At 38.3% G+C, this 23,181-nt stretch overlaps 1 long non-coding RNA gene across 1 annotated transcript in view; it reads right to left on the reverse strand.

The window, feature by feature from the left end:
* LOC108939601 (uncharacterized) overlaps positions 1-16,209 on the reverse strand; it is a 51,450-nt gene extending 35,241 nt beyond the window's left edge. The window contains exon 1 of the long non-coding RNA XR_001966518.1: positions 16,120-16,209. This is a non-coding gene — a long non-coding RNA (uncharacterized LOC108939601). The remainder of the gene's footprint in view (positions 1-16,119) is intronic.
* Positions 16,210-23,181: the final 6,972 nt, after the last annotated feature.

Below are 23,181 nucleotides of genomic sequence, written 5' to 3' on the forward strand. Positions count from 1 at the left end.
CCAGACTGGGTGGCAAGACAAGGCCAACCTTGTGTTTAATTATTGTGATAGCTGTTGGTCCTCAGGAATTTGGAATGCATTTACGTTTATTCATTCAGCTGATGCGTTTCTCCAAAGCAACTTGCAATATTAAGGTTATTCTTATTATTATTCTTACAACAATTTATCCATTTATACAGCTGGGTAATTTTTTTTCACTGAAGCAATTTAGGGTAAGTACCTTGCTCAAGGGTACTACAGCCAGAGGTTGGGGGACCAAACCTGCAACCTTTGGATCCAGAGGCAGGTGCTATGCTGCCAGCTATTTCATGCAATATTTCCCATCTTTCCTGTTCTGGGTTTCTTTGGTCTGTGTCATTAGTCTCTATGGTATGTCAGAGTGCAGGGGGCCTATTAAACCAAGTTCACTGTGTAGAACGATGAATCCCACTTATAAGTTATTGACTTAGGTGGGATTTAGTGGGCAAATCAATCACATGCTATGTGTGTATGAGGATCTATGTTTCTGTATTTGAGTCTATGAGTGTTGCATACTCTTGCATACGTTATCTCAGTTAACCTCGGTACGTAAAAGGGTATATAAAGCATTAGAATGTATTATAAATTAAAATATGTTGCTTTACAAAAAAAACTGCAAAGCCTCCTCCAGGCAGTTACCCCTGGTCCCCAGGTAGATATATCCAGGACTCTCTTTTTTGCTTTTCTTTTTTTATATCAAAGTTTTAATTGAAAGTCAGCGAAACGCAGGGCTCCTGGCTGCACCTTCAGTCGGCTTTAATATCTCTGTCTCTTTGGCTGGATTTGATCTGTCTCCCATGAGACCTGGGCCCTGCGTCATTCTAAAAAATCATTCAAATGGTTTCGACCTCAAAGACTTTCATTGAGAAATCTTTTTATAGCAAGGGAAGCACACGGCCCCCCTCATCTGATTAGTATTGCATGCCGCGTCCCTCTTGTACGCCTGGAGACGGGGCGTAGCTGTTGTGTTTCCATTCTTTCACATCCTTCCAACAGCAGAGGTGAGTCGGAACCACAGATGGGCAGCGTGTGCTGAGCATACTTCAGATCTGTAACAGCTCACAGGGCTGCAAGTTGAAGAAATACACATACCCCTGGCCACCAGCCATGAAGCATCTTTGCCAACATGCATGTAATGAGGGCATTTATTAATATACACAACACAAAATGTGATAATTTAATATTTCTCTTGCTTATGCTTCTCTGTAGTGTATTGCTTCCTGATTTATGAAACATTCTATTGTATGGATTGCAGTGTTTTAGGTGCATGAAAATAGTCAAGTACTTTCTAAAATGCTCTGAACAATCTTGATAGCCATTTATTCAGTGATCAGAGATTTCTTAGCTTGGAGTTGTAGATAAGTATCTTATCTCCCTGGAAGCTGATATGAGCTTACCTTTTGCTATCTAAAGTTGCCTTTGGCCAGATCTACAACCTAAGAGCTGCAGTAATGATAATATTAATAGGGATCATAATTTTCAGGACCATTGCAATAAAATTGGACTGAAGATAGAATACTGTGAAAAACAATTTAAATCTGCAGAGTAAATTAAGAACAGCTTCCTTGACACCTTTATAAGGATACTGTAACAATGTCATTGACATGATAATACATGTCATGGTAGGTTCGTGACAACTTTCTTAACTCCTTCAACAGCTGTCATAACCTGGTTTGAAGCATGGGATTCAGATCACCAGCTGTCATAAAGGACACCATATTTAAAATAAAATATAGTAAATGAACTGACAGTTTTAATCCTTATCCTTCAATTTCCAGTGATTTGGTCTTGTTAACTGTAATGAATTTTACTTTGAATAGGTGACAGAAAAAGTCAATCCAAGAAGGGCCAACCTTCATCTCAGCACACAGAAGTTTTACTTTTGTTGTGGAGTTATTTTATCTGACATGTGACATGGTATTCTTTTGGTTGGTGAAAGTGTATAATGAGTGATTAAAACCAATGTAATTGTTTAGCTACTCTGATAAAGAAATAACTCAATGTCTAGATATCAATGATGATGGATGAGTACAATTATCTAAATGGCATTGTGCAGGCAGAAAATAAAACTTGAGAAACTAACAATGCTTTTACAAAGATTTTACAATAAGTAGATAATTTTATTTATTGCTTTAGTTTACTAGATTAGACTTGGTAGCTAGCAAAACACTAAATGCTAGTGAGATAAGAATTATAGCTAACTGGTTAACAGTGGCAACCACCGCATCGCAACAACTAAGGCATATGGATGCCACTGTCAGAGCATACGGTTTATTAGTATTAAAATATGAATTTGGTATAACCTGTGACAAAGTTCCCATATTGCCTCTGCATTGTGCTAAAATGTTTATTTTTCATGCTCTTGGCATAATATGTGTTTCCACCAATAAACAACCAGGATAAGACCCCTCTGCAAAGCTCCTGAAGTTTGCAGACAACACCACAGCTATCGACCCCATCTGGGACAGTGACGAGTCTGCATACAGGAGGGAGGTTGAACAGCTGGCTGGCTGGTGCAGTCAAAACAACCTGGAGCTGAACACGCTCAAAACAGTGGAGATGATTGTGGACTTCAGGAGGAACTCCCCAGCACTTCCCCCCCCCCCCTCACCATTCACAACAGCACAATGTCAGCCATGGAGTCCTTCAGGTTCCTGAGTCCTGCAATCTCCCAGGACCTGAAGTGGGACACCTATATTGACTCCATCGTGAAAAAGGCCCAACAGCGGATGTACTTCCTTTGCCAACTGAAGAAGTCAACCTGCCACAGAACCTGCTGATCTAGTTCTACTCAGATGTCATTGAGTCTGTTCTGTGCACTGCCATAACTGCCTGGTTTGGCTTGGTTACCAAATCAGACAGAATTAGCCTGCAAAGGACGGTCAAGATGGCTGAGAGGATCGTTGGTGCACTCCTGCCTACCCTTCAGGTCTTGTGCAAGACCAGAACAAGGAAGCAGGTGGGCAAAATCATCACTGATCCCACACACCCCAGGCACAAACTCATCACACTTCTCCCCTCTGGCAGGCATTACAAAGCACTGTCTGCCAGAACAAGAAGAAACAAGAACAGTTTTTCCCTCAGACCATCACCCTCATGAACACTTAACACTTCCCTTTAGGTTTCCTATCAGTACAATATATCCCATCACTTTTGTAATTTACTTTTTTTTGTATTTATTTTTTTTTAACTCTGTAAATATGCTGGGGTGGCGCGGTGGCGCGGTGGCGCAGTGGGTTGGACCACAGTCCTACTCTCTGGTGAGTCTGGGGTTCGAGTCCCGCTTGGGGTGCCTTGTGACGGACTGGCGTCCCGTCCTGGGTGTGTCCCCTCCCCCTCTGGCCTTACGCCCTGTGTTGCCGGGTGGGCTCCGTGACCCCGTATGGGATGAGCAGTTCTGAAAATGTGTGTGTGTGTGTGTAAATATGCTATTTACTTATTCTGTGTATGTGTCAGCTGTCTGTTTTTTCTATTGTCTGTAATACTGAAAGCACTAAGCACCAAAGCAAATTCCTTGTGTGCGTCAGCACACTTGGCAAATAAAACCTCATTCTGATTCTGATTCTGATATTGTAATTTCATTTTTACTTTTAAGAGTGTTAGGAAGAAAACATTATATTCACTGTAATGTATGAAAGTAAAATATACAGAATCATTTGAAAGGTATAGTGCAAATGTACACCACATTTTAAGCATTTGTAAAAGATTGCTTACAATTCTAAAAATTCCCTAAGATTTAATTACTTGTTTAATAACCCTTTATACTTATATTTACAAGTTTATTACAGGTTGTATTATAGGTATTATGATAGGCAAAACCAGGACAATTTTATGTGAAGACTTTAAGTGTGCCAAAAATGTTTCATGACAGCGTCATGTACAGAGGTAAATGCTAGTGTAGCAATGAAGCATGTGGATCTCTACCTAAAGGTTGCCACTTCAAGCACCACTGCCTAATACTGCTAAAATACCCTTACAAAAATGGATGAAATATTTTGTGTAAAAGTGTCAAGATAAGCAATGAATTAGCAGTAATAATGTATAAGCTGTAACTGGTAATGTCACAACAATTTTAGCACATAATTACAAAGGAATGAAAAAGACAAGGCCAAGTAAAGAATTATCACTACTTCCGCGCTGCAGAGAGTAAGAACGCAATAGTATGGTTATATTGTAATTAGGCAGCTAAAAAAAAATTGTACCGTAATTTCTGGTAATTTATGACAGGATTTTAATCAAATCTGGCAGACATCATGTGGAGATACTCGATATACATCATAAATAGCAAACATGGAAAAGAAACCGTGAACCTTTGACCACGAAAAATGCAAATAAAAATTCTGAACTTACTGAGTGGGGACAATATTACTGTGTGAAAGCAATAGTATGATGATATCCCTGCGAAGCTTAAGTGTGTTTGATGTCATTTTACTGTGTACATAAGCTTGGTGGAATTCATGAATCAAATGACACATCTCATTTTCAGCAGAGCAGGGTGCACAGTTTCAGTATTTAAAAAAAAAAGACTCACTGTGGTGTTAATTTGCCAAAATTATATATATCAATTACAACTGATTGCCCTATTTTGTCTCAAAAATCAAGATAGTTGCATCTTTCAATTACCATCCTCAGCTCAAGAGATAATTATGGTAATTCTGAGGCAATTACACTACACTGGTAGTCACCTTGCTTTTCACGGTGGAGCAAGCCGTCTCTATTTTAGTCAACAATAATTATTTAAATTACTACTAAAGAAAAAGAAATGTGCCCTTAATGGATGCTGAAGTGTAATTTTGTGGTAGTGTTTAAAAAGGATTATTAAAATTATATATTTAAATAGGAATGAGCATGACTCCATTTCTGCTGATCTGTGTCAAAACTTAGGACACTTTTTGCATTTATAAAATTGCAAATGAGAGGGAAACGTACATGCTACAAGCCATTTTTGCACCTGATTCCTGAATCTGCCCGTTAAAAACATCAAAATCTGTGGATTAGGATTGTTTGGTATTGGTGATTGTTACTTGGAATCTGCTTAAGCAGCCTTGGGGTCTTACTGGCTGCAGATGACAGGAAAGTATTCTGTTACTTCTTTGAGTATAGTGATAGCCTTGCAAAATTTCAAACAATCATGTGTAATCAACAAGACGGCATCATATTGGAAGAATTAGCAGTCCTTGGAGACATGAAAGGAGACCCTACAAACCCATGTCTTGACAGAATGAAGCAAGGAGAACAAGTCAAAGCTAATTTCCAAGTTTGCAGAATTGGGACTATCTGTGGCCCCAGCACTTATAATTTGAAAAATGTGTAATAATGCCCACTGTTTCTGCCGGAAATAGAAACATAAGCACGTTGTTCATATATTATATTGTCTTTCACTTTTTTCTGCATTATCACATAGAGGCGCCAGAGATCCATTAGAACCATTTGACATGCCCGTCATGAATTATTACAGTATTATTGCTAAATTCATTGTCATGTTACTGCTCCTTTAAATGCCACTTCTAATTATCCTGTATTAGAAACAATCTGAATTTACCATGCAATGTTTATTTTAGATCAAATATGTGAATAAATCATTCAATTGTTATCACAATCAGCTAATCTAGATCGAGTCTCAGTGACCCAGAGAAAATTCTAAGAAACATGGGCACTAGACTGGGCAAAAGACTGGGTACACATTGAACAGGACAACAGTCAATAACAAGATGTACATCCAAACACACATATCCAGTTAGACATAGTAAGGGGAATTTAGAATCACAAAATCAGATGAAGCAGCAGTATGTGATAGAAACCTATATATAATCTGACAACCATGCAAACTCACACTGGGCTTTTTCCCATATTTTGTAAAATTAGACCATTTACTTTTGAGGTACCATAAGATGTAAACAAGGATATAGGCATATCTACTTTGGTCAAAAATGGCCAGCAAATCTGTTCAGGACAATACAGCTGTGGGTTATATCAGTGGGTCTGAGAGTATGCACTTTGAGACCTGACCTCTTACAGAAAAAAGTTTGGTATTGAGAGCTCTAACAAGCTGTAGCAAATCTGTAACAGTGCTGCAGCAAAATCTAAAGCCTGAGTGAAACTCATGATCTGAGTTTAAATGTGATGAGAAGTTACAACTTTCTTTATTTTTTCCCTGAAAAAGGAAGGTCTGACACAGGTCTCTAGTTTTTTGTGTTCTTAGGATCAAGTTGATTTTGTATGAATATGTTATTTTTTATTTTTTATTTCCAGCCTAGAAATGCAGGCAATGTTCTAAGCCAGCCAGCACCACTTCAAACAAAAATCCCTTTTTCCAAGGTGACACAACCACATGAATCCAAAATGCATGCTGCTCCAACCTAGCTTTTATTCCACAAATAGCATACCCCCCACCTCCATAATTTTAATTTGGATTCATCATACATTTTGATAATTAAAATCTGTCTAATTATAAGTAATTAGCAAGAAATCAAGTGCAGTTATTATTATTTGCTCTGAAATTGCACTGAAAGTGACATATTGTAAAGGAATAACTATACGAATACAGGAGTAACATCAGCTAAGCTAAATGTGTGTGAAAGAAAATCAGACTTGTTTTAAAGGTATGGATAACTTTCATGGTGAATATCGTAACCCATTAGTTTCTAGACTAACTTCACATAGTCTCAAGAAAACACCTTCCATCCTGTCTATAAATTACTTTAGAGCAATGGTACACCTTATTTTAAACTGTCTTCATGAGAAATTATGAATGTTGGAATTCAACTTAAGTTCTCAGCATTGTGGTCACATTTTACAGTCCATTCTGAAAGTATTCAGACTCCCTTTACTTTTTTCGCATTTTTAATGTTATAGCCTCATGCTAAAATCGTCTACATTCATTTTTCCCATCATCAGTCTCCACTCAGTACTTCATAATGACAAAATGAAAACAAGATTTTAGAAATTTTTGCAAATTTATTAAAAATTTAAAAAACTGATTGGCATAAGAGGGGGTGCGGTGGCGCAGTGGGTTGGACCGCAGTCCTACTCTCCGGTGGGTCTGGGGTTCGAGTCCCGCTTGGGGTGCCTTGTGACGGACTGGCGTCCCGTCCTGGGTGTGTCCCCTTCCCCCTCCGGCCTTACGCCCTGTGTTGCCGGGTAGGCTCCGGGTCCCCGTGACCCCATAAGGGACAAGCGGTTCTGAAAATGTGTGTGTGTGTGTGTGTGTGTGTGTGATTGGCATAAGTATTCAGACCCTTTGCTATGACACTAGAAATTTAGCTCAGATGCTTTCTGTTTTAACCGATCATCACTGAGATGTTTCTAGACCTTGTTTGGAGTCCACCTGTGGTAAATTTAAGAAAGAAAGAGAACAGGAAGGTGTTATCCAACTATAACACTTCTTGGCCACCCTGGCAAAGCTAGGGTATTGGAAAGGAGAGACTGAACAACAGTCAAACCTCAGATTCAAAAGGAGCAATGCAGAGCTCATCTTGGTCATGGAAGAGGTCTTCTCTTTGGCACAGCTGTCTGAAGATGTCCCCTGAAGAAGCTGCTGTGCAAGTCTGCACCTCAGGTTCACATTTATGTTATGCTTTTCTCCAAAGTAACTTACAATGTAAAGCTATCTGCAATTCTTTACACATTTTCTCAGCAGGATAATTTCACTGGAACAATTTAGGATAAAGACTTTGCTTATAGGTAGTACAGCTGGGGATAAGATTTGAACCTGCAACTTATGAGGTCAGAAAGAGCAGCACTAACCACTACACTGCCAGTCATCCCTGGCATTGGCTTCACCCCTGTCTTGAGAGTGTGTTGCTCTCTGGGTGAGGGGAGGGGCAGCTGTGCACCAGGTCTTGTTTGTGAGAGATGGAAATGGAAAACAAAAGACCAAAAGGCGGATTTGTTGCAGAATCAGCAGTTCTGTAGGCACTTTCGTCATCCGTTGTAGTGAAGTGGAAACCTTTTGAAAAAACTCTTGGTTTACTGCTTGATGTACATCCCAATTCTCACCAATGGTCATAAACTTTGATGACCAAAACAACGAGGTCAGAGAAACTTAAACTTAGATCAACTTAAAGACTTTTTTTTGTTTGGGTGAGAATCTTTGCCAGCTTCATCTAAAGTACTCTAGCCAAAGGGCACACTGCAAGTTACTTTAGGAACCTGAAAGGAAAACATTACATTAATCATGTTTGATACGCATATTGTTCAGGTACCTTATTGTAACTGTGATATTTATAATTTGACTGCATTGGGATTTTTTTAATATACCTTTAATAAGACTCTATACTTGGTAAAAATATGAACCAGCACCAGTGAACTGCACCTCTACTACCTGAACCATGAAAATATACATCCTCTAGACATCATATCTTACTGTGATATTTCCAGATCTGGTGATCTTTCAAGCCAAAAGCTGGATTCAGATCAAGGAGCACAAGTAAGGAGGCATGATTATAATAATGGGATAATACCGTATCACTTACCATGTCTAGCAAGCGCTGACCTAAAACTGGACTGAAATGGTTGTGTTAAAGAAAGAAGATGTTGGGCAACTATTGGTCCTAGAATAACTGAGAGAAAAGTAAAATTTGTAGTTGTAGAAAACATATTGTAGTCAGAAAGATCTACATAAATTAGATTTGGTAACTATGGATTAACATTCTCAAATACAAGTAAAATCATGAGCTGGAAATTCTGATTTTTTTAAATTTACCACTTCAATTAGTGAAAGTGTTTCTTCTGCAAGAAATAGTATGGATGATTCACTTCATTTTCTGTCCATTTGTGAATTTAGGAATGTATAAAGAAGATACTGAAATATCTAAGTATTCTCCATTTGGCTAAAAGTTTATGTTTGTGTGTATGCACCAATCTTTCTAGGCTTTCCTTCTTCTGCAAAGTGCATTAATATCCAGACTATGGGGCAGGATACCACTGAAGATGTGAGAAATGTTGTCCAGACTGCTTGTGCTTGATTTATTTATAAACTGAATTTAAAGAGTAGTAAAAAAAAGTTGACAGATGGTGCTGGACTGTGAGGAAGAACAATTATATTATTTTCTTCTACAGAATCCATTTAAAATGTAGGGCATGATTATGAAGTTGAGTGAGGTGACACATATCACAGAATCAGTTCTGATTTGAAATCCTTAACAATGTCTATATATGGGTCATAAAATTAAAATCAATCCTCTGCTCAAAAGAGAGACTGAAAAAATTCCATCAAGATGTATACCCATCTTATCAGGGTAAAAGACTACAGTTTACTCATAGCAAATAAAATCACTAAATGAAATTTGTTAAAGTTATACATCAAAGAAGACTATATCATCAGTTAAGATAGTAGTTTCTTTATCTTTTGTCTATGAGGAGGTAAATTTTGGACTCAATGATTAAATATTCAATAACTCCATTTTCAACAAGACATTGCTGCTCATCATGATTTTCATAGGCCTGCAGGTAATTTTTATGAGGTTGTCTTTGCAAATTCCCCTGAGAGGCAGATGATGAAAATAAAGGTTTTCAGAGGAACGGGGCATAGAAAGAGTCATAGTGAGGGCAATAATGTTTACACACAGCCTCCTAAGATAGCAGACAGCTGTTTTGAAATAATTGTGTGCTGCCTGGCAAGCACCTTGTAATGTCAGCAGTTTTTGTGATTCAAACAGTCTGCTTTGTTGCTGCATAATACAAGAAAACATCTCAAGTGTGTAAGCAACCAATTTCTCTTCAATAAGCTAGGCTTATCCAAAATGATTGGGGATTATTAACATAGCCCAAACTGTATGATTTGCACCACTTGGCCAACCACCAAGTTAAGAGACTGTCCATCACATTTCATCTTAATCCTGGTGTATTTATCAGAAACTCTGGCTAATTTTTCCTGTTTTACCCACCAAAACAACATTAACTTTACAAAACCTGTGTCATAAGAACTTACCAAATGTTGAAGCCAAGCAAATATTTTGGTCCCGAAATATTTTAAAATCTTGACTACAACATTTTGTCATAAAACCCTAGAAACTGTTTTAGTGAAGTCTGTCCATATTTTTTTCAAATTCTCATGTCAACGGATCCCAAAGTTTTACATTGTCAAGCTTTGCATTAGGATACAGCAGCTGTCAAAAAAGTTGGGACAATAATGTTCTGTCATTACATGTTATGATATGCATTTTGACATGGTCATGGCATGTTCATGGCATCATTAAGACAATATAATGCACTGGCATCATAATCTCCTGAAAGGAGCAAATGCGATGTTCTATTACTAATACCTTCTCCACCAAATTGTCGCGTTCTTGTACTGTATGAGCGGTTTGTAGAGGTGGCCTGATGGATAAATGGGTAACAATTTCAAATAACCTGTCCAAGTGACAGTGATAGTATTTTACTTCAAGGCACAAGGTATCCAGATGTGGAATGTGGTAGTCATTGACACCAAAAAACAACAAACGTATCGACATGAATAAGCTGATGTTCTGTGTGCTGTTTAGTTTCCAAGGTAACACATTGTACATTTTTAAATCAATCAGGAAAAAAGCAAAAAAGCCCAATTTTCTTAAGTTTTCTTAAATGAGAAATTATAAACACACAAAGCACAATATCAAACTTAAACCCCTTTTCATTTTGCAACAATTTGATTAAATAGATTAAATAAAGGCAACATTCTGCCATTGCCCATTTTTAATTTTATGATGTTTGATTTAAGCATTCACAAAATTTACAGATATGCCAGTTTGAGAAAAAAACTGAAGCAGTAAACAGGCAAATTCCAACTAACTGAAATGAATACACAGGGGTGCAGTGGGTTGGACCAGGTCCTGCTCTCTAGTGGGTTTGGGGTTCGAGTCCCCCTTAGGGTACTTTGCGACGGACTGGCCTCCCATCCTGGGTGTGTCCCTTCCTCCTCCGGCCTTATGCCCTGTGTTGCCGGGTAGGCTCTGGTTCCCTGCGGGCCCGTCTGGGACAAGCGGTTCAGAAAATGTGTGTGTATGAACAGAATTCATTTCAGCCCTTCATTAAGTGACTTAACCTCCTCTGACTCTTCCAATTTACAGAGCACACAAAAGCATTGCACACCTTGAACACAAAGTGGCCAGCAGCTGGACATCCTGCTTTTGAAGCATCCAAAAACAATATATATAAGGAAAAGCTATGAAAGCACCAGCCTTGTAATGCAGCGGAGCAGAAGACAGGATAAGATAATTTCACACTAGAACATTTAGATTCACTATATAATATTATTAATCTCTTGTTAAACTTTAATTTGCAACTACAGTATATTGAAATATTAATGCCCTATTATTTATTAGAAAGTCCAGGAGACACTGCTGTTCATTCAAACTCTGTGCTCTGCGTACCTAATGCTACATATTTCTCAGTACATTTTGCGTTACTTTGACACTTCCTGTGACACAACTTAATTAGCTGGGAACCAAGGTCAGGCTGACACAAATGGAGTGGTAGTGCATCTGAGGAGTGTGAATGAGACAGTGACACTTGCATCTCCTTCCCAGGGCCTCTGCCATGGCCTCCACACGTTTTGCACTTTGCTTCATGGTCTTTCTGCTCCGCTCTGCGGCACTTACCATGAGTCATCAGATCAATATGGACCTGGGCCGGGCTCCCCAAAGAGGCAGAGACTTAACTCCTCTGCCTTTCAAAAGGCGTATCGAAGGTGCATAAGGCCACCAAATGTGCTGTAAAAACACATTGCCAGCCATACAAGGTCTAAGCTCTTCTTAATTTTAATAAAACAGTAATTAATAGTCAGAAAAATAGCTGTTTGAATTAGTAAAAAGTTCAATAGGTCAGACACTATGGAAATATGTATATTTTACGCAAAGGGATGCATGGTTAAAGTGCTCACTGGAGACAGTTAAAATGCAACAAGAAAACACATCAATTCCCCCCAGTGCTGGCATCCAGTGGAAAACCAGCATCAGATACATAATAAAAGTAACTTCACACACCGTTTTCCAAGAGAATAGACTGGGAACATTGCTTACAAAGGCAATGGCTCATCAGGGCTGTTACAGTGTTGACAGTAAACATAAGCAATAGCACATTGTCCTTACAGTGTGTGCCTGGGAAGATCAGGAAGATAATCTTATGAAGTAAGGAACAATGACTAAAATGGATTAAACAGATTTCAACTTGGAACATTTCTGAGCTTCAAGATAGCAGTAGTACACATACATCCCATTAACTGGTCCTAATTTGTTCTTGACAATAACAATTAATATATTGTTCTAAGTCCACCCCAAAATCATTTTAAATTAAACTAAAAATGTAAGGAAAAAGAGATGTAACAGAGAAATATAATGAAGAACTATAAAAACATTATGCACTCAGCCATTTATGTTTGTGCATTATTCGTGGTTTTTTTACTTTACCATTTGTACTCAGTAAATAATTTTTCAGTCCTTTTTTTAGTTGATTGCATTCACAAAGCTTTTTTCAATTGCAGTTGTATGTTTAACCTTTTTCTTCTCTAAAGTATAAATGAATGCAGAAATTGGTTAAATGCAGTATTATCCTATATTTGCATTTTTTCAGGGTTTCTGGGTTTATAGGATAATAGCAAGCTATCAAAGAAAGTTTGTTTTAGTCGAGGGTGAACATGAAGAGTCTAGTATACATAAAATAAATTTTAAGTAATAATTTAATAAAGTAAATTTACCATGATCATGTGTGGACTGGCCCAAGTAAGATGAAGGCTATATGTCACATTTAAATAAGTTAATAATTTGAAAATTAAAGCACAATGGTCCAAAACAGAGTATACAAGCACAAGCATATGAGTATGTAAGTAATTCCACAGAGTACCAGACCACATCTGAGAGTGTGGGTACGCTGCTCCTATAATGCAATGGATCTCATGGCCTCTCTCATACAGTGCAATCTGACACTGAGAATGGAGACTCCCTATTAATTTTGAAAATCACTAACATTGTCCATAGTTCAACTGGATTCAGAGATCTGGCAATTCTGTAAAAGGAATGAGATGTTTGACATATTGAAAAATATAGTCCCTCTTTAAAGTCCAGCCCAGTCTGGGGCCTTATGTCTTGTTACTTTTGACACAGAGGATGTAAGTCTTGTAAAGCAAGCACTGGTTGGTTAAGCACATTAAACTCAAGATAATGGGAAAAATGCCTTTAATGAGAATAATGACCCTGACACATTGCACCAGAGCAACTAAAAAGACCTGGAATGGTGGCTAGTTGGAATTCAGATGAAAGATTTGTTTAAAAATCCCACTGGAGCTCTACAGCAGTTATAATTAGTAAAGACCTATAGATTTTCTACTCAAAAAATAATTGTAACTGATGCTATATCAGGAAATGAGTGTAGTCAAAACAAACTTTAAAATTTAGCAGCGTATTTTTGTCATTTAAAACATAATAGCATCCATTGTGAGGGTAACTGCAGCAGATATTGCCCAAAATTAAAAATGTAATCAGCACAAATAGCTTTTTACTGTAAATGAAATTAAACTACACTTATTTGATTTCATTTTATGACTTAGATCTGCAAGTTTTGCTACCTCATCTTCACTGGAGATGGTTAGCATACTGTAAGTCACTCTTTAATGCTAGCAGTTTTTACTCATAAAGAATTTGTGGGCATTAAAAAGCAATTTTTTTCAAAGTTATTCTGAGGTGCAGTATCCCAGTCATCTGCAAGGATAATAACTGTATTAGATTCCTTCAGAAAACACTAAAAGCAGTAGTTGTCAGTTGTTGTTAGCAGTGATTCATACCTGTGAATAAACGTGCCTTTTTGTATGCTCTATCCTAACAATGCATGTAACACATGCAAACGTAAACCAAATGTTGTCCTCAAATTAATGCAGAAGTAGAGCAATCAGCTTTTGTTCAATGGTCAGCATTCACATTTTGTTAAATGATGTTTCAGCAAAGAATACATTCAATACAACACTGAAAATGAATATCTATGAATTTTTTAAAAAAAAAACACAATTCAGATCATGGTCATAGTCAGCAAGACAAAAGCTTTTTGTTCAGTGAGTCAGATTGAGCAGACAGAACCCATTGTCATTTCAAAAGTGTCAGTGATTCACTCTTGTACATGTCTGTGAATTCAAAATCTAACACTTCTCCCTGCTCAGACAAGAAAAAGATTTACACAGATTTAGCTGGTTTTTATGTCTAATAAAAGGGTGATATATTTCACTGATTGATTCGCTGAACAATGACAAACATAAAGCAACAACTGCAACTCAAAATGCAAACATGCTCAAATGGATTAAAAGCATTACACAAGATTGTTGGGGGACAAAAAGCATAATTAATGAAATTATAAATGTGAATGTGTTCTCTGAGATGTGAAACCCAAATTGGATGAAGACATTAGGTGCTCTGAGGTATTTACAAATAAAATATCACTTTATCACAACACGATAAAACGTCAGAAACACCCTGCTACTTTTTCTAACCCATTTAATATGTGGATCACATGCAGACCTTATGTATCCTGCTTAAAAAGTTATATATAAAATATTCAGCTGCTATATGCTGCATTTGTAGCTACATCTCAGCCCAACACATTCTACAGATGGAAAGCCCCTGCAACCTGCAGACAATTGACAGGTCTGTTGGAGACCCTTATACAGCAGGCCAGCCTAACAACCTCACCAGCACTCCACCCCCTGCCCCCCCAGTGGCATTATGGCAATTATATTCTACTGCTCTGCAGCCCCTGGTCACAAGCACCAGATGACATATCTCACGTTCAAACCTCAGAAGGAGCTATAAGGCTCAGGAAGGGAATCATTATGTGACAGGAATAAAATAGATTTTTTGAAGGAAAAAGTCTTATATCAGTGTCATGCATATGAATTGTCATTCACTGTTTTTCTAAAAATATGACAATAGAAATGTGCTGGGAAAATGAAAATTTTCATAAAAAATTTCTGTCATTGAAAGCAGAAAAATTAGTGGGATATTCAAAATAATTTGGAAGTAATAGTTACAGGTTTAATGAAATATAATGAATTTCCAGAAACCAATTTGTGTGTGTGTGTGTGTGTGTGTGTGTGTGTGTACAAATACATTTTTCTTTTTTCTTTTTTTTAAACAAGCGATTTAGCTACAAAAGTGGTGTCAGAATACTAGGCAAGCCTGATACAAATGCATTGATTTTGTTATGGTGAATTCAACCTTAAATGAATTTGACATTAATTGTTATGAATACAAACTGCATCAATAAATAATAGCACATTTCAGATACAGTGTGAGGCTCTGACTGAGGGATAGCTGACCAGAGCTTAGCCAAAAAATTCAAGGAAATCCTGCCGCATACAGCATCAATGGTTTCAAATTATTTGACGGCAAAGGATAAATTAATTTACACCTATGTGAAATGCTACATGCTGAAGCGAATCAGACTTGGACCAAACCCACTCCCTACCCTGAAGGGCTGGCAAGGCACAAAGGAACAAAACCCGGCTGTGTTGGAGCATCTCCCCAGATACCTATCGTTATGGCGTCTGATTGCCCTCACCAGCCCCACCACCCCCGCCCTTACCCCCATCACGCGCTCGCCTAGGAAACATTGAAGCCATCAGGCTCCTGTTGATCCCATGGGACCTTTGCAAGCTAGGACCCTGTGGATAGATCGGAATAAGTACTGGTGTTGACTCACATGGTCCTTAAAAAAATTGAACAAACAAGTAGCCTCGCTTACACCTGTTCCCTCCTGCGACACATACGCTCACCGGCATTTTCAAGCCGACCCTCTCCACGACGATCAAGCTACTGTGACGCGTATGATGTCAGCAGACAAACAAAAGGAGGGAGGACTGGAGAGAGAAACCAAAACAAAGGGGGGCAGGGAGGAGGGGTGGTAAACTGGGTAAAATTGAGACAAAGAACCGCACCCCAAACCAAGATCTTCTCCTCTCGTTAATAAGCGCCTCATCAGGCGACAGACCCCGTGACAACGCAGCACTGATGTCTGAGGATGATGGACGGGATTAGAGGCTGTATGGTTTTTCCGGACAAATAGATCCCACAGGGAGACTCGGGATTAATATTTCCCCCCTTTTCCATGCTCCGAGACGGCGTGTGGAATTAATGAGTGTACCTGCCATTGTGGCGCTCATCGAAGCTGTGTTCCCACCGTTGACTGTCCCTCCCTGTACGTGTTCGGAGATCGGACGCAAACGCCTGTTGATCCAGGGCGTTCTCCACGTCAGCACCGCTGGGCGTGGTCCGGTACCTACGCACAAAGAGGAGCCCAATTAGTTGCTTGACGTCAGATCCTTGCTGACAAGGGCGAAGCTTGACAGCTCTCAGACACAGCTGTAAACCGTCGTGGCCACGAATTGAGGGTTTGAAATCGAAAAACAGAAGACAGAACATTTGTGCATGTGTTCTTGTTGTAGTCACTCACTGAAACAGATATAAAATGCAACAGACTGAATTTTTAATAGAAAAAATATGCATTATGTCATATTATATATTGTGTTCCTCTTCCAGCACGTACAGGACTAATTTGTTAATAAGAGTACACTTGTGTATGTTCTCAGGTACCAGGGACTAACAGGAAAAACTACAATCTTAGTGTTAGTGATACATTTTTTCATCTGTAATTTATTTCAGTCCTGGAAAAATCAAGTCCTCCAAGCAAAATCTGATCTGATTTGAAATCATACAACTGCAAAGAGATTTAAAATGGTACCTCTAATAAAGGCAGTGTTGAATAATAGTAAATGCTTTTGTGCAATTATTATTATTTCCATAGCAAAAGTACTGGTAATTTGAAATTCAAAAAAATTTACCTGTATTCTCCTTGTTCACCAGCTGTGATCATTTGTGCCAGGGCTTAAAGAGACTTTCACTTGTGAGAAATGCTAAAAAGAAAAATCCTGCAAGGCTTCTGAAGAAAGCTGTCAACTTTTAGCATCTTGCAGCTCTCCTGCCCTGCCTCATCGATTTGTAAGCTCAGGAGTAGGTTATTGTTCCTTAGATATCAGTCTGATGCTCTGGCCTAAATTCAAGAATATTAAGGCTTTTAAAAAATTATTACAACCTTGCAAAATCACACCGATGTCCTTATGAAGATGAAGTAATAGAAAAAATATACTAATGAATTTTCTTTGTATTTGAAATAATTGAAAAACTGAGTATTATACAAAGTATTTCGGAATATTGTGTACATTTTTTGTGTATATTTTTTTTAAGGATAAATTGTATAAGTAATTAACTCCTGGGGTCTTTTATGTAACAGTCACATATCTATAGCATCTAACCGGCGGTGTTCCTAATCGATCATCACTTTGAAATGTTTTCGTGTTGCTCTGTTTGGCTTTTTCAGAAGGAGTACATGGTTTGTTAGAAAAAAATACATCTACCCACAAAATGCTTGTTAGTGATCACGTTTTCGTTTCTACTGGTATGCTCAGTGCATCTATATTTTTATATTTATTTTTATATTTATATTTATTATCTCTGTATGAGGCAGTCTTGGAGCATCTACATTTTGGTCTCAAGTCATAATTCTATGACAGTATTGACTGAAAGTGATTTCTCACCTGCTCAGTCTTCATACCCAGAATGAGATGACTACAAATGGGTCAGTGTTAATAACAAAAGTGTTTTTTTGAATCTCCAAATGACCAAAAGCTTGAGTGTCTTAATTATATGGCAAACTGTAGCTGACACTACAGACCACCTTCTGGACATACCTGGAAAGGGCTCGTTAAAAAACAAAGACAAGTTGAAACCAAACATTAAGACATTCACTTTGTGAATGGTTGCTTCTCCATTTCCTCTGAAGTTTGGTGTGAACTGTTCGATTTTAATTGTCAGTTTTATTAGAAACTTTCCCTCCTCCAATTTCCTCTAACATTTAACCTGATTGATCATTTTTCTGGATAGTTATTTGGTGTGCATTTGTTTTGTTGATTTTCATAGTCATAGCCAGTAAACCGAATAATAAAAACCATGAGGCCATCTGATACCGTTTCAAACATTATCACTTCCTGGACCAGACAAACAAACCACTACTTCAGATATTTCCAGTAAAGGGTTTAAAGCTGTCAAGTGTGAACTTCAAAATATTTAAAACCTGTCCAGACAACTTACAAAGTTACAGAAGCAACATGGAAAATTTTAAATGGGCCACTATTAATGATTTAAAAATTGCACAAAAGTAAATCTAAACTGGAGTCATGTTAAACAATTCAACTGTTAAATATCATCTGTTGTTACTACACAATTACATACTAACAGTCACTAAACGGCCATAAATTACAAAAACTGAGTCTTATTCTGAGCGGAAGAAGGTGCGTCAAGGAAGCTGGATGCTGTAAACATGATATGGTTGTCTGGTTAAATATAATTAATAAAATTATTAGTGATTAGCATCTTATCCATTCCCAGACCCAAGACTCCTGTATATAGTTTATTTATTAATAGCTAAGCAATCCGTAGATGTACAATGCAGATTTTTTTGTATGAATTTCGTTTAAATGATTTATAGTGGGTGCTGAAGCACGAAGCATGACTGATATGTAACACACTCTGATCCTGAGTGGATGTCCATGCATTAAACGCCCAGCATTTTCATTCTATTTATAAACCCTCAGAGAGGGAAACAGAAAAATACAAAAGGACAGCCATATATGCCCTTCTTTTGCCCAAACATATTTTCTGTTAGTCCTTCAGGAAATAATTTATACTTTTTAACCAATGAATTGTATCTTGTGAATGCTGGTGTAAGCCCACCACCAAAGGCTGCCAACAGATTTTTACCCAGGGCAAACAACAGGATGCGTTATAGTAAGGACAATCATTTTTAGGCCTTCAGTTTAGAAACTTTATTCAGAGATCAGTTTGAAAAGTTTTTTTATCTGGTTGTGATCTTATATTGCAGAGGATGTGGTGGTGCAGTGGGTTGGACCAGGTCCTCCTCTCTGGTGGGTCTGAGGTTCGAGTCCCGCTTGGGGTGCCTTGCGGCGGACTGGCGTCCCATCCTGGGTGTGTCCCCTCCCCCTCCGACCTTACGCCCTGAGTTGCCAAGTAAGCTCTTGTTCCCCGCGGCCCTGTATGGGACAAGTGGTTCAGATAGCGTGCGTGCATGTGAGAGATTTTATATTAGAAATAGAAACATCACAAATCAAGATAAAGAACAAATTAAAAAAAAAACTTAAATTCATACATGAAACAAAAAACCCCAGGCGGCACTTTCAGCTCTGTGCATAACTATTGTCACAACCACCTATTCATTTAAGTCACGTCTGTCCCTAAAACGACTGTCAAAAGGAGGTTTGTACACTAAGCTACTTGGTCAAGGGTCACTGCTGCTGGCGAAGGAATTCAAACCTGGGTTCTTGAAAGACAACGGTCTTACCATTACCCCAATATTACTAATAATTCCGCTCATTGAGAACCAAACTACAAAACATGTGAATGTTTTGCTTACTTATCAAATAAAAAGTTGACAAAGCAGTCCTTCCTATTGAAGCACTCAGAATGTAGCCTGCGGTCCTGTGTGTCCCAAGTCAAGACCTTGACATGCAGCACTGTACTTCCCACTTGTTTAAATGTAACAATGATATTATAAAGAGAAGGAAATGCAGCAATATTTAAACATGCCCACAACAGAGTCTCCACCCAAATTTTTTGTAATTTGCAGTTCAGACTGTTTCTGTAACTCCTAATTTTGCTTTTTATTATGGTTCACAACAATTAATAAAGTGCGGTTATTGTAATACCCTGCTTCACAAAATAATGGATGTGCTAAAGCCAGGCAAGTGGTTCAAAAGCTCCTCATGTGATCTAAACTGAAACCTGCTTGAAATCCCCAAAGGAATAAATAAAAAATAATTAATCTATTTTTTGTCCTAGAAACCCTGGAAGTGCTACCAGATCCTCTCTGCGGCTGGTGACTGACAGCAAAACACGATTCCCGTCCACTAAAAAAGAGAGGGTCTCCAATTTAAAGTTACAGCATTCTCTAATTGCAAAAAAAAAAAAAAACAATAGAAATTAAAAAAGAACCACTGAAAACACACTAATTTTATTAAAAAATTAAATTTAATGTAAGTTACACTGGCATGAAAAAAGAAAAATGACAACTTTCACTAGGCTGAATGGAAAATATGTAAAAAGTATGGCAACATAGGGGCACAGTGAGTAGTGTTGCTGTCTCACAGTGCCTGGGTGGTGCTAGAGGACCTGGGTTCAATCCCTGCTCAGTATGTGTGTAGTATGCATGTTTTTTCCTGGGTCTGCATAGGTTTCCTCCAACAGTAGTTGATGAATGACTCATTGTACAGTAAGTGGTGTATGTAACATTGTAAGTCACCTTAGATGAAAAAGGTGTGGGCTGATACTACTACACATTGTTCATTGGAAGTCACCTTGGAGAAATGTATCTGCTAAATGAATACATCTAGATGTTCTACAGAACAAAACAAACTAGTAAAAGCTCAGCCATAAAACTCGCTGCACAGGAATGCTCTTCTTAGACTTAGAAATTGTTCATTGCAAACCACTGCTACTACGCTTTAGGCCTTTCCACCACACTAGCTGGCTGAAAGATTGAGCTGTTCAGTTCTATCTTGAAGACTGAAGGTTGGGTGGTTAGAGTCCTTTTAAGATGAGCATGCAGGAGCCACTAAGTCAATACCCATCAATTCCTTCTTCTGCAGGTCAGTTAACAGGAACTCTGCTTTCTTATTGTGACTTTTCGGCCCCTATTGTTAAGACGTTGAAAAGGGCATGTAGTACCTTTATAAAGTTTTTTTGCACATGCTACTCTTTGACTGATATATTCTGGATTTTGTCCAATGTTTCTATTAATGTTTCTAAGAAGCTATGCCAAGGCTGGAGGGTGCAGTGGTGCAGTGGGTTGGACTGGGTCCTGCTCTCCAGTGGGTCTGGGGTTTGAGTCCTGGTTGGGGTGCCTTGCGATGGACTGGTGTCCTGTCCTGGGTGTGTCCCCTCCCCCTCCAGCCCTCTACCCTGTTCTGTGAGATTAGGCTGTGGCTTGCCATGACCCCACTCAGAGCAAGTGGTTTCAGACTGTGTGTGCATGTGTGTTCCAAGGCCTTTTTCCTCATTACTGTTCACATTGAACATGAGTAGTAACAAGAAATGTATTAATCACTCTTTTACTGCAGTTAGGCTCCCCTCATGTTTCTGCATGGCACAGCTTCTCTGAGCCTCCTATTAACATATATCAGTAGTCGTAAACATGCATCTGCAGTCCTTGGCATTTCACCCTGCCCTTCGGAAGCAAGTCATTTCTTTTCTTTTTTCGATAACTTTTAAAGATTGTCGAAAAATCACATACACAATCACATACTGTAGATTTAGACAGACAGCGTACAATTCAGACATCAGAAAAAATAAAGACTTAATTAAACATTCATTAACAGGTAATTCATCACTTCTACAGGTTGATTTTTAGGTACAGGTGGTAGCGTAGTGGTTAGACCTACTGCCTTTGGACCCAAAGGTCGCAGGGTTAAGCCTTACCTCTGGCTGTAGTACCCTTGAGCAAGGTACTTACCCTGAAATTGCTCCAGTAAAAAATTACCCAGCTGGATAAATAATTGTAACCTTAACATTGTAAGTTGCCTTGGAGAAAAGCATCAGCTAAATGAATAAATGTAAAATTTTTTTCACTTTTATTAATTTTTTACATGTGGTTTGTTTATCAACAGAAGCTCTAAACTTTGTTTTGAGGGTGAAGATTTACTATCTGTAATAGATAGTGCAGACACACTGATTAAATCCACATGTCCCAAGCAGGGCTGCAGCGAGCTGGAGCCTAACCCAGCAACACAGGGCACAGCGCTGAAGGGGGAGGGGACACACCCAGAACGTGACACCAATCTGTCACAAGGCACACCAAGCAGGACTCAAACCCCAGCCCCAGCCCCACCAGAGAGCAGGCACAGGCCAAACCTGCTGTGCCACTGATAATGGTCTCACACACACACACACACACACACACACACACACACACACACACACACTGTCTGAACCGCTTGTCCCATACGGGGTCAAGGCAACACATGGCTTAGGGCCAGAGGGGGAGGGACACACTCAGGAGGGGACACCAGTCCATTGCAAGGCACCCCAAGCAGGACTTGAACCCCAGACCCACCAGAAAGCAGGACCCGGTGCAACCCACTGTACCACCACGCCTCCCCCACTGATAATGGTCATTGACAAAAAAAAATTGGAGTAGTAATATAATCATAGTAATAGAACACATTTAATAAATGACAGGAGTGAGTGCCATTTGGAGAGCTGATTCTTCATTCAGAAGGAACATTTATTAGCTACTGTTGTCAGTAACCAACTGCAATATGCTGTAGTCAATTGATAGCTCAGTTACAAATGATTCCGTATGAAATTCAAGGAGAAAAATGGTACTGGTAGTTTTTTCTGTGATTAAAAATCCATTACCTTTCGGATTACTTTTGACAAGTTTGAAGCTGGATGATACGTTTATAATCCAGCAATAAAGATAAATAAATCAAAAATAAACAGAAAATAACATAGCCCACCTAGTATGATTGATATCAAATGTAGATGTCTATCAGTCCATCTGTCCTTATTCATCTTTAATTAAAAAGTTTTCTTTTTTCTTACAATTTCTTTCAGTATGAGTAGCAAGTAACATACTCTTAATTCTAAGGTTAACTCAAACTCTTAAAGTTGACATAAACATAAAAAAAAAACTGCTTTACTTTTTCCAGTCTAGTCAAATCCTTGAAAACACAATGTAATTTTTTTTCAAGTTGGTGCAGTACTATTTCGGGGACATAATGGTTATACAACTGCACAGACTAATGCTTCAGTACCAGTAACATTTGGGTTGTTCCAGCTTTTGTGTTTGAAATAGAGAATCGTGTTTTTCAGTGACTCATTTACCTTTCCGTGAGTGAGTCATTAATTTATTTTATTATGCATTATTAGTTAAACCAATTAGTTTTTGAATGTGCTGAAGTTGCATTCTGGCTTAAAAACAGAGTTTTCTTCAGAAAGTAAATAATAGCACTGTGTATGTGTTAATTTTTGAATATCATATTGATTCCAGTCGAAACTATTGTCTTTATACTCTGTTTTTAAAATCATTCATTATAGATTACTTTGGATTTAATATGAAAGTACTTCAGTGAAAAGC

This window comes from Scleropages formosus, chromosome 2 (genome assembly GCF_900964775.1).
Source record: "Scleropages formosus chromosome 2, fSclFor1.1, whole genome shotgun sequence".
NCBI lineage: Eukaryota > Metazoa > Chordata > Actinopteri > Osteoglossiformes > Osteoglossidae > Scleropages > Scleropages formosus.